The sequence below is a fragment of the Echinops telfairi genome, unplaced genomic scaffold (genome assembly GCF_000313985.2).
Source record: "Echinops telfairi isolate 266 unplaced genomic scaffold, ASM31398v2 ScPeMD7_60;HRSCAF=208, whole genome shotgun sequence".
NCBI classification, from domain to species: domain Eukaryota; kingdom Metazoa; phylum Chordata; class Mammalia; order Afrosoricida; family Tenrecidae; genus Echinops; species Echinops telfairi.
In genome coordinates, this window is record NW_022103958.1 from 7,800,730 (window position 1) to 7,810,094 (window position 9,365).

Here is a 9,365-nt window from a genome sequence, read left to right on the forward strand (position 1 = left end):
GGGGTGGGAGGGGGGGAGGAGAGACACCTCTCTGGGACCCAGGCCAGAAGATCCAGACGGAAAATGACGGCCGAGCGAAGATGAACATAAAATAAGCCCAAACTCCACGCTAGTCAGCCTATTTCTAGCCAAATGAGAATGCTTCAACTCTACACCGGGGAAAAAAGAAGTTCCGAAAGCTCAACGTGATGGGAGACGCTCCTCCCTCCGCACCCTCCCCCCAAACCCGTCTAGATGTTGGGTGTTTAATAGCCTGTTCGCCTCAGGTGCCCTTTTGGTACCGCACCCCTCCCCCACTCCATCCTGCAGAATGTTGGGGAAGGAATGGTAAGGAGGGAGCCCCCCCAAGGCTACAGGCTCTCGTGGGTGCATGGGAGATTCCAGTCGGCCTGAGGAAGAGGAGGGTGGAGAAGGTAGATGGGCGAGGAAGAAGGAGCGAGATCTCTCCTTGTTCTTCCCTTTTCTCCGCCTCTCTAACCTTCTACCCACGCCATCCCTCACCCCCTGAAAAAAACTTTGAAGGGTTGCCTTTCCCCTTCTCAGAGAAACGCCCCCCCCCCTCCACCTTCCCTCCATCTGTGTCTAAGCAGGGTGTGAGCAAAGGGACACTCTGGCCACTGTCCGCCCCCGTGGTAGTTCCCCAGCGGGGAAAACCTCCCCTAAGGTGGGAAACTGCAAACGCTGCAAGAACTTGGGGGGAAAGTTGCCATCTTTGACTCGCTGACATCGACGGGAGGGCGGGCGTGCGCCCGCGCGTACAGCCCCGCAGATGGTGGAGCGTCTGTCTCCAAGTCTCGGTCGACCCACCCCCTTCGCCCATCCATCACCTCCAGCAGTGCTGCGACCCCACCCACTTTCCCACTGCATACCCCTACCCCCACCCCCCGACTCAGCGACGGACAGACGCACGCACACTCCTTCAGAGCGTCGGCGCGCCCGAGGGGGCTCCGCAGGCCGCGCCCGCCGCCGCCGCGCGGCGCTGGGCAACTGGGAAAAAAGTTCAGCCCTGCAGACCCCTCGAGTTGAACTGCCGCGCCGACAAGTGCCCCCCCATCCCACCCCTTCTTACCTGGGTCCCGGGCCGGATGGGTGCTCTGGCCGGTCCGCCCTGCAGCCCTCGGGGAGAAGGGCTACTCGGCCGGCCCCCGCCCCCCACGGCGTGTGCCCGGCGGCGAGCGGGCTCCTCCAGGTAAGTATATAAGTTACGGTACTGTGTGGGAGGGTCACGATCTTGGTAATTGCGGCTCGCCAAGCTTAACCCCTGCGTTCCTGCCTTCCTCCAACTTGTTGACAGGTCGGGGAGCGAGCGTGCGGCGAGCGCGCCGGCCGGCCGGGAGGGGCAGAGGTGTGCGGGGCAGAGCAGGGCTGCTGAGTCCTCGAGCGGCCGAGTTCCACTGTCCCCCTGGCAGCGGTTTTCATTGGATAGATCTGCCCCCCCCCCCCGGTCCCCCTAGTTTGGCGCCCCCCCGCCCCCCCTCCCGTCTCCCGTGTAGGGGACGTCTCCAGGCGAAGTCACGATTCCTTCTCAGTTCGGAATGAACTGTGACTAGAGCCATGACGCAGCGAGCGCGCATTACTCACTTTTTGCAGTCACGACTTGGGAATCCGTGCTGGTTCCAACCAAAATTACACCGCTACCATTGAATTATTTAATAGGATCCAGTTCGGGGGTAAACTTGTGCATTGTGCCAAGCAATGGGGAGGGGGAAGGGAAGGACGGGGGCGAAATTAGGACACGGAGCGCCCCCCCCCCAGCTACTTCACGACTCGTGGATCTCGGCCACCCCCCCGCAACCCCCTCACCGTCCCCAAGTCCTGCAAGTACTTTATTTGGCTAGCACCTCTCCCGGCCCTCCCGTTCCCCCAACGCCCTGGGTTTTTTTTTCTTTGCAAATGTGGCAGAATTTGTAAACACATCCACGCGAGTTTCAGGACTGAGAGGGGCGAGGCTTGGGAAAGAGGAGTCTGTCCCAGTGTGTGACGAGGGGAGGGGTGGGCAGCGAGGCAGCAAGCAGCTGAATTGTCAAGACAAAGTGTGGGTTGCAGTGTTACTTGTTATTCTGCACAACATCAGTCACAGCCCTTGTTACTATTGTGATTTGACGAACACCCCGGCTCCGTCGGGGAGCCTTTACTGAGAGGGGGCTGGTTCTGAGCTAAAAATAACGACCCACTCTCATCTTCCTTCTTGAGGGCTGCGCCCCAGGGTGCTCTGCTTGGGGGTCAGTCACTGAGGCCAGTTGTCGCACAGGCACGGGACTGGGAGAGTAGTCAACACCAGGGTCTTCTCTCTCTCCTGAAGGCTAGCGCCCGTGGGCACTTATCTCATCTTCTCGAGGGTTTTTCTTTTTAATTAAAAACAAGAACATTATATGGACAACATACTTGAACAGACACCCAAGCTTGCTTAAGATCTGCAGGAGCGCTTTGCTTGCCCCACAGTCTGCAGCTCAGCCCCGTGGATCAGTCTGAGGATGCACGTTTGCTATCCCCGTCTCAGGAGTTAATCAGTATGAAAGTCTTTGTGCTCCAATGACATTCAACTCCCTGGCTCGCAGCTGCAAACCTTGTCTCTCCTCACCTGTCGGGCTACAGGTTCCTCTAAAGTGTCTGAAGCGAATTGCAGTGTGTCTCACTCCGGGTCGAACCCATATCCCCAAGGTGTTGATGGTTCCCCTAGTAACATTGGACAACCCAGAGATGAACCCCTCACCCCAATTTCTCAGAAGGCTGGTTTGCAGAAACCCTTGTCTTTGGGCTCAGCGCCGCGGTTCCCAAGCCTGGATTCTCTGTGCATAGCACCAGCAACTCCTATGCTTTGGCTTCTAGTTCACACATCCCACCAACTCATCTGCGGCCCCTTCGCCTAGGATACGAGGGAAGGGTGAAATAAGAATGCCGTCATAATACACAGCACACACCCTTACACTGCCTCTCGGGAACTGCAGGCTATTGGAGCATAAGAGGTGGGGATGGACATGAAGTGGGACGGAATGAGGGGCCGAATAAAGCAAATGAGACCTGCTTATTTTGAAAGTCACCCTCACCGGGGGAGAAACCTTTCAAACACACTGGCGGGAAGCCGTGAGCACCTGGGAATGGAGCCCCAGATATTGCTCAGCCTTTGCGGAGAAAGCCAGAGAGCTACCGGCCTTCGGTTCCTGGAGCGCCGGGCCTTGCCTCATCCTCGAATCTAACACCTCGCTCCCCCTCCTTTCAAACCCCCCCCCTCCTTCCCCTCCCACTCGCCCCTCCTTTCCCCCAAGCTCTCACCGAAGTCACGACTATCCCTTTTGAACATCCTTAACCCCCTCGTCACCGCAGCTCTCTTTAGCATCTAGGGCGGGGCTATATGGCGCCAACCTACCCCGCCCCCTGGCGCTCGGTTCTGAACCCGCTGAAGGCCGAGGAGTTTTCAGCACCTTCCCTGCTTGGACAGCTACCGCGCCGGGGGCCGGGGCTGCGGGTTCTCCTACATTCCGACAGAAGTGGGCGGGGAAGTTTGTCGGAAGAACACGTATTTTCCCTTCTCTTTTCCACCTCTGCCCCGTGCCTGTAATTTTTATCTATATTGGACCATCTCCATGGATCTCACGGAGAAATGGCCCATTAAGTCGTGTCCGGGCACCCTTCAAGAGAGAGAGAATGGGGAGGGGAGGGGGCGGTCCAGAGAACCGAGCTCCATAGCGCCGACCCAGACTGCGAGGGAGAGTTGCAGCAACTATTGATTCAGAGATTCGTCAGGGTGATTCCGGACTCGGCCGAGAACTCCCTCTCTCCGATCCTTAGCATGCAGCCCCAAATTCATTATGCACACCCACAGCTACAACCCTCAGCACCACCCTTCTCTCTAGAAAGGGGGTAAAAGGCAGCCGAAAAGAGCCCCCAGGGCATGCATGAAGTAAGCGTCAGCCCATACTCCCTGTCGGTCGCGGCATGCACACACAATACTTACCCAAACTGGAACTCCTGAGAGAGAAAAGAAACACAGGGCAAGGAAGAGAAAGTGGAGGGAGAGAGGAAAGGAAAAATCCAACAATTAATTTCCAGACATAGTTGTGGGGGGGTGGGGGGTGGTGATGCGGTGATGTCCAGGTTTTCTTCCACCCGCGCTGGCTTTTTATCCCAGTACAGCCCTCGGTCTATTTGTGGAACACGATCAAACCCTGGTGCTATTTTTAGCAAGTTAAAAAAAAACCTCCACACACAAAGGCATTTCGCTGGAACGTTCCGTCCAAAACATTAAATGTGCATGAAGCGCCCCCCTCCTCACTTTTCTTTCCCTGCACCACCACACTCATTTGCATTATTGCAGGGGAGGTTTTTCAAAGCCGAAAAACACCCCAATTTTGCTTTGCATGCGCCCTTCCAGGATCAACTCTCTGCCTGTTGCAGGCTCCTCGATCTCCTCCTGCCTGTCTCCACTGAACAGATGCCCTACATGTTTGGGGTGGGGGGTAAGGGGTGGGGGAGGCAGTGCTTAGACCCCTGTCCCAAAAGAGCTTCCCAGGAAAGCGCTCTAGAGCCTCAGCGCTACCCACGGCGGTGATTCCCAAATGAGCAAAGGGAAGAGAGGGGGGGGGGGGATCTTCCGTGCCCTGCCTACGTTTCCCACCCATGCTTTGCAAAATCGCGCTGTGTTTGCAACACACCGCCTTTGGAAATGTATATTTTTGAAAGCTGCGTGTGTGTGTGTGTGTGTGTGTGTGTGTGTGTGTGTGTGTGTGTGTGTGTGTTGCGTTCTAGTAATTCACTACGAGAGGCTTGGAGGAGAAATCGACGAGGCAAGGCAGCGCGAGCAGCCGCCTTGAGTCTCCTTTGCCAGTCTGCGTCAGTCAGCAGCGACTGACGTCACGTGCAGATTCTCCTCTTTGGTGGGTCGAGTTCAGCGGAGAAGAGGCTTCTGCTCGGAGACAGCGCTTTGTGTTGGGCTCAGCCACTGAGCGGGCGAGGCGGCCGCGGCGGGCGCCACCCCGGGCTGGGGCTGGGCCGCCGCAGAGGAGGCCCCGAGGGGCGTGCCCAGCAGGACATCCCCCTCCCCAAACGCCGGCACGCGTCCTCCCCCCACCCCACCCCCACCGCCCTTCCTTTTCGCATCTGGCCACTGTGGCAGTGACAGCGCTGGCTATAACTCGGATTAATTCTCTGTGTGTGTCGGGCAGAGTCCTGACTGTGGGAGTGACGCAAATAACAGATCCTAAGGCTCCCGGATCTCTTCCCTCTTCGCTCTCACTCGCTCCCTCTTTCCTCTGTTCTGTTTTCTGCGCCCACGCATCCCGCTTGATCACCCACGGAATCAGCCAGCCACAGCTTCCCAGAGAGCAGTAATCCGAGTTACAGACACAGGGACAGACTCACTCCCAGAACAGTAACAAATTAGCCTGCAATGAAACACGCGCCCGTGACTACCTCAGATCTCACACACACACACACACACACACACACACACACACACACACGTGCGCAAATGGCCAGCAGCTGTTTAGCTTAGGGGCTCCCCTGTGCAGGGGGGGTGGGGGGGTGGAACATGGTACTGACTCACAAATGCTCCTGCCTCCTAGGAGCCAGTGCTGGGGCTCTGGGGGTGAGGAGCTGCGCATAAGGAACCCCACCTCTCTCAGTGCCCAGATGGCCTGGCATCATCGAACAAACAACTTTTGTTGAATGGAGGAGGGGGGGTGGGTAGGGAAAATTCAACAAAGACTGCAAATGCTTAGTCTCCAGCAACAGGATCAGCGACTTTTTCTCCTTAGGGTGAGGTAAAATAGCTTACTCTTTTCTTTCTCTTGAAGACCCGGGGATCTTTTCTCTTTCGTCTTCTTAAAATAACACCCCTGAAAAAGGAACTCAATGGATGAGTGCTATATTTAACCCAATTTGAATGGAGCATGTTTCAGGAGGGTGACATTGTGCGCGTGCGTGAGTGTGTGTGTGCGTGAATCTGAGGTTTTCAGCTGAAGAAATGCCACACCTCAGCATGACAAAGGGTTTATTGATTGATGAGGTGGGAAGAATTCTTGCAGATCGAAAGATGTGAAGAAAATTGGACACCTATGATCACCTTCCCGAATTGCACAGCATGACCTCTGCTCCCGGGGTGGGGTGGGGGGAACTGTTGACCGAGCTGGTTGGGTACTTGGTCCATCTCCTTTATTAATCCTCGATATTCACCTTCCCAAACCACAGCTTTTCTTGATGTCCATAAACTACTCCTCAGGTTAACGCTGGGATTTGGGGGCAAGGCCTGCGAGGGTGACTGTGGGGCTTCACACTTTGTGATCGATCCTTGGGCTCCTCTCATCTCCGCTCTCCAAGCTCTTATAGAGATTTTGCTTTAAGCCCCCAGCCCCAGCTGGACCCCCAGGTTCTTTTCTGTGGCTTCAGCCTTGCTTACAGGGGAGTCAGAGGACGTCTGCTCAGTTCGGAGGACACCCTCTGGCAGCCCATCAGCAACTGTTTATTTTTAGCTCCACGGATGCATGCATGTGTGCATGTAGGGAGGCTGTTGCAGTGGGGAGGCATGCAGGCAGGAGAAGCATCAATGAGTGAAAGGTGGCCCAGTTTCTTGCACTGAAGATGGGGCCATCAGATGTGCCCAGAGGGGCAGGAAAGCGTGCCATTGAAGCCATCTGGTTGCATGACGGTGTCAGACTAAGTATGTTTCTAAAGGCACAGAGTAGGCATGCTTTTAGAGATACAAGACTAAGGCATTGTAAGCACAGGTTCCGGAATGTGAGCACCTTCCCAGAGGACATCAATTACATAAAAGGCCAAACTTTTTGGAGAATCGGCCCATCAAAATGTGACTTGCTTTCAATGCTACATGTGGTGGTGGCGGAGTGTGCTTGTATCTGACATGGATACTAAGGCCACTTTGCGGCAGGTGGGTGAGGAGCTAATTAGAAAAGGACATCATGCTTGGTCAAGCAGAAGGCCAGTGAAAAAGAAGAAGACCCTCAACAAGATGGATTGACACTGTGGCTGCCACAATGTGCACAGACATAACAATTCTAAAGGGGCTGCTGGACCAGACAGTGTTTAATTCTGTTGTGCCTGAGTCAGAACCCAAACAGTAGCACCTACCAACGGGTGCTTTCCTCAAAGCCCAAATCGAGTCCTGACGAGGTCACTGGGCCTGGACGAAATGTGCTCAAATGGCGCACCTCTGAACTTTGAATGTGGTAGTCAAAAGCACGTACAGCTAACACAGGCCCGTTCCCGCAATCAGTCTTGTCCCTCCCAGATGCGGACATCTGCCTCATCCCTGTCTTGTCACTATGATCAGGACAACTACTCAGCGTCATGGGGCTGGAAGCTGGAAGCTCAGTATAACCCCCTACAGACAGCTAGTCCTCCAACACTGCCATCTCCATTGCCCCTAATTCTCAGTTCAGTGCAATGGTGCATGCTGTCAACGGACCCAGGGACCTTGGCTTCCCAGGCTGACCCACAGTCCTTTGCTATGGGCTATGGTGCTCAAGCCAAGGACCCAGGGAATTAGTAGTCTGGTGTGGAGCCTGTCCAAGATGAAAACCACCTTCTGTGATGCCAGTCCTTGGGGCATTCCAAGCACAGAGAGGACCCTTCCCTCGAGTGCTCTCCCAGAAGCCCTGGTGGTGGTGGTGGTGGGGGGGTGCTGCCATAACACAGGCCTGGAAAAGACGGGAATCTCCTCTTTCAGGTCAGTGGGCTCCAGACATGTCCCACCTGTATCTTTCGTGTCTGCTCCAAGCATCCAGAAGAGCATCAGAAGATAAACCATTGGGTTGGGGGGAGGAAAAAAACCCCCACAACACCCAGAAAAGCAGCGTCAATGGATCTGCCAGAGAGGGCATCCCGGAAAGGGATTCTTCTTGCCTAAAGATGTCTCCATCAGGGAGTAATACTACTACTCCAGGGTAATGAAGGGGAGAGGGGGAGACCAGATTTTTGTTTCTGAGTACCTACTATACACCAGTGGCTGTGTTGGGTGCTCTGAAATAAAATGATCTCAAGGCAACAGTACTGGTGTCATTCTAACAACACCCCACAGGGTTGCCATGCATAGAAGTCACTCTGGAAACAAGAGTTATGACTCTCCCCACTTTAAAGAAACAGAAATGGGAGAGAAGACAAAGGAAAAGCCATGAGAGTTTGAAGATGGAATTCTAGGTATCCAATTCCTAGGTCTGGCTCCAACATTCACGCCTGTACCACGCCAGAATTCCAATCTCTTGGCAGGTAGTATTCCAGTTCTAGGCCCCATTATTTGGCATTGGAGGCTTCTGGAACTTTCTTGACTTGAATCACCCCACCGATCCCATCCTCCTTGAGAATCAGTGGAGCTCCTTCCTCCTCAAGGATACCTCCTGTGAGAAGAGGCCCCTCCATGGTCTCCTAAGGGCAACCCACCTGGTTCAGCCTCACGCCAAAGTCAAAGGATTGGTCTAAAACCAGCCAGTTTGCTGTGAGGAGGTCGTGGACTCTACTTCCTGCTGCCAAGTAATTTTCCAAGGCCACTGAGGAAACCCCCTAGGTGGCACTGAGGAGGAACTGGGCCACTCTTCCAAGAATGCTAGATTAAGGGAGAATAGCAGCAAATCTGCGCCTTGAGTTCTCCTCGGCCTCCTTCATCTGACAACTGACGTCTCTGATACTTTCTCTGATTCTGAAAACTTGAGAGGCTCTGCATCAGCCCGTGGGGGAGATGAGCCACAGCAAGCATAATAAGGTTGCTCTAGGATCCCCTTCCCCTGTGAAACACATGTTTTCGTCACTTACCCTGATCACGAGGTATATTTCATCTTGGGAAACACTCCTTAGAAGCCAGTATAGTTGGGGGCTTGAGGGTGATATTTTAAAGGACCATTCGGATGCTGAGGGAAGTACCTGGGGATCCCCTCACGCCCTGCTTTCTGTTGCCATCGCCCTCAGAAGTTTCCCCTCTGTTGAAGTGAAAGCAGCTACACAGTTCAACTTCAGACCAGCTGGGACTCTGTGGGCTCTTTGCACCGCTCCGTTATCTAGGAACCAGTTCTCCCACGTGGCCCGTCTCTTCCCAGGCCGCTTGGAGAACCGGATGGCGGCTTCACCCATGCCTGGCCTGATCGAGAAGGGGCACATTTGGGAGAATGGAGACCTATTGCAACACCCAGGAATAGCTGGAGGTGATTTTATGGTGGGGACCTGAGCAAAAGACAGGGGGAGCCAGAGCAAGCATATGGTTGAGGGCTGAAGCTGAAGAGATAGGGAAGGGGCGGGTGGGGGTGGGGTGGGGAGGGGACTGGGACGCCAGCATACTTCAGCAGAGGTTAAACAGAGAGGTATTAGAGCCTGAAGGGCATGGTATGCAGGAAGAAAAGAATCATCTGCAGGCTGCCTCTCAA